The sequence below is a fragment of the Podarcis liolepis genome (assembly GCF_965112155.1).
Source record: "Podarcis liolepis genome assembly, chromosome: 6".
Lineage (NCBI taxonomy): Eukaryota > Metazoa > Chordata > Lepidosauria > Squamata > Lacertidae > Podarcis > Podarcis liolepis.
Window position 1 is genome coordinate 5066307 of NC_139559.1, and position 2902 is coordinate 5069208.

Consider the following 2902-nt stretch of genomic DNA (forward strand, 5'->3'; position numbering starts at 1 on the left):
CAGATAATTATCTTTGCATGCATTGGTTTGTAATTAGCTTTTTGCCTTTTTTCTTTTCTTGCAGCTGCTGTTCATAAACGAAAGGAAATATTGCTAGGGGTTTTGGGGAGGGAGTGTCACAGTACCAATCTGGATTGTCCCCAAATGTGACTCCTACTCAGAGTTCATTAGTTAAAAACATCTTTTGCAATGCAACATGCAGCTTAGGGCCATGCCTGCAGGATGGTGAGCCTTAGCCGGGGGGGCCAGGTGTAGCCCCCCCCAGGCATATTTCTCTTGCCCCCAGGACTCTCCCCAGGTCACACCACCCTCTGAGCCGCCCCCTTTACCACCCCCGTTTTGCCCCATCCTCAAGTGCTTTTCGCTTGCCTAAAAAGATGTTACGTCTTGCTTGCCTGGAACGAGGATAAGTGAGTGTTGTGTGACGCCGCTTCTGTACAAAAGGCATTGATTGACCTGCCCTCTTTGGCCCCTGGAACGTTACACAGATGGGAAGGTGGCCCTCCATCTAATTATCCTCCACCAGGGCCAGGGCCTTCTCAGTGATGGCTCCGACCTGGTGGAATGCTCTGTCCCATGAGACCAGGGCCCTGCAGGATTTAACCTCCTTCCGCAGGGCCTGTAAGGCAGAGCTATTCCACCTGGCTTTCAATCTGAACTTAGCCGGATCTTTTATTCCCCTTCCTTCCCTCCCCCTCCCCATTTTATGAAGATTACCTGCTCTGGGATCCCACAACTAATTCTCCCCTGGTCTCCTCACTGGCCCAAGTGGGACTAATTTAGCCAGCTAGCCCTGGTGATCATCTAATGTTTATTGGATGGATTTCCCCCCTAAATTGATTTTTGAATTCTGAATTGATTGTTAGTCATGTTTGATGCTGTTTTTTGTTGCATCAATTAAGTGTTTAAAATTTGTTGTTAGCCACCCTGAGCCCGGTTTTTGAACCGGGAAGGGCGGGGTATAAATAAAAAATTATTCTTGTTATTATTGTCTGAAAAGAGTCCCCCACCCTGGCGTAGTGACTAAGAAGCTGAGGTTCAAATGGGGGAGCCTGCCGCAATTTCAGGCTGTTGAGTCCACCGGGTGAGTGGGTGACTTCAGGCCCCCTCCAACATGCGCCTAATAACATTGGCCTACCTCGGGGGGTTGTTGTGACTGTTGCAAGACAATGCAGGTGAATTGCTTTACTTGCTGTGTTTCTGCTTCCTCTCCAGGGAGCTCAGTGTGGCATGCATGGTTCTTCCCCCCTCCCTATTTAATCTGCACAACAACCCTGTGAGGTAGGTTAGGCTGAAGGGCAGTGAATGACCCCACCCCAGTCACTACCTATTGAGCTTCATGGCCGAGTGGGGGTGCAAACTCTGGTCATAGCTGTCAACTTACAGATTTGAAAATAAGGGACCAGCAGCCTCGAAAATAAGGGATCAGCAGCCAAAATAAGGGATCAACAATTACTTTGATAAAATACATATTTTGTTGCGTGCAAATGGCTTTAGATACCTATTAGTTCCATAAATTACCATATGGCATATATTCAACACAAAAAAACACAGCAACAATTCGTTCTTGACAAAGCACAGCTGGACATAGAAAGGGCCCCATTACCTTCAGTAGCTTATTTAAGGGACATCATCAATAAGGGACAGCAGCGGGACATGGCGCTGGGATAAGGGACTGTCCCGCCAAATAAGGGACGCTTGACTGCTATGACCCTGGGCTTCCACAGTTCCTAGTCTAGCACTCTAACTGAAACTGTTAGAAACTGAAATATAGAAGCTAATCGCCAAATAGCACCTTAGGTTACAGCTGCCACAACGGAATGTTTCCCATTTTTCCCATTTTTCCTTGTTGAGATTTATTGCTATTATTATTCATTTCATTTCTATACAGCTTTGAATTTTAAGGGAAAAAATATTCAGTGCTGTTTACCTTAAAACATAACACAAAACAATCGAGAAACAACAAGCTTCAAGGAAAATATTTCAGATCCTTCTCTAAATGACAATTTGCTTTACCAATATTTATTTATATGGAACTCCTATTTGGGGACTTCCCTGGCTTTTTTCTGGCCCATGTAGGACCAGTCTGGATAGTTAGCCTTGGTGAAGACTTGACGTTTTCATCCCCAAAAAAGTTTTTGATTTGAGTTTCCACTGAAATGAGGCTGTGTTTTAATGTTGTATTTTAAACTTGTTTTTAAGTTGTATTTCAATCAATTGTTTTTATATTGGGTGTTAGCCGCCCTGAGCCCGGTCTTGGCTGGGGAGGTAAGGTGAAGGTAAAGGTACCCCTGCCCGTACGGGCCAGTCTTGACAGACTCTAGGGTTGTGCACTCATCTCACTCTAGAGGCCGGGAGCCAGCGCTGTCCGCAGACACTTCCGGGTCACGTGGCCAGCGTGACGAAGCTGCTCCGGTGAACCGGCATCAGAGCAGCACACGGAAACGCCGTTTACCTTCCCGCTATAAAGCGGTACCTATTTATCTACTTGCACTTAGGGGTGCTTTCGAACTGCTAGGTGGGCAGGAGCTGGGACCGAACGACGGGAGCTCACCCTGCCGCAGGGATTGGAACCGCCGACCATGCGATCGGCAAGTCCTAGGCGCTGAGGTTTTACCCACAGCGCCACCCATTCACCCATTGCCTACTTCATTTATGTAGCTGCCACAGAGCAGAAGGACTCTAGGAAGGCAGTGTGGTGTAGTGATTAGAGTGTCAGACTTGGACCTGGGAGATTAGGGTCTTCGCCTACCTCACAGGGTTGTCGTAGGGATTAATTAAAGAGAGAGGTGAACCATGTACTCTTTGGAGGAAAAGGGGGGGGGTATAAATGCAATAAATAAGCTTTTCCGCTGACCTGTTTAAGAAAGCTAGAGGGGCCAGCCAGATGTCAGTCATCAGT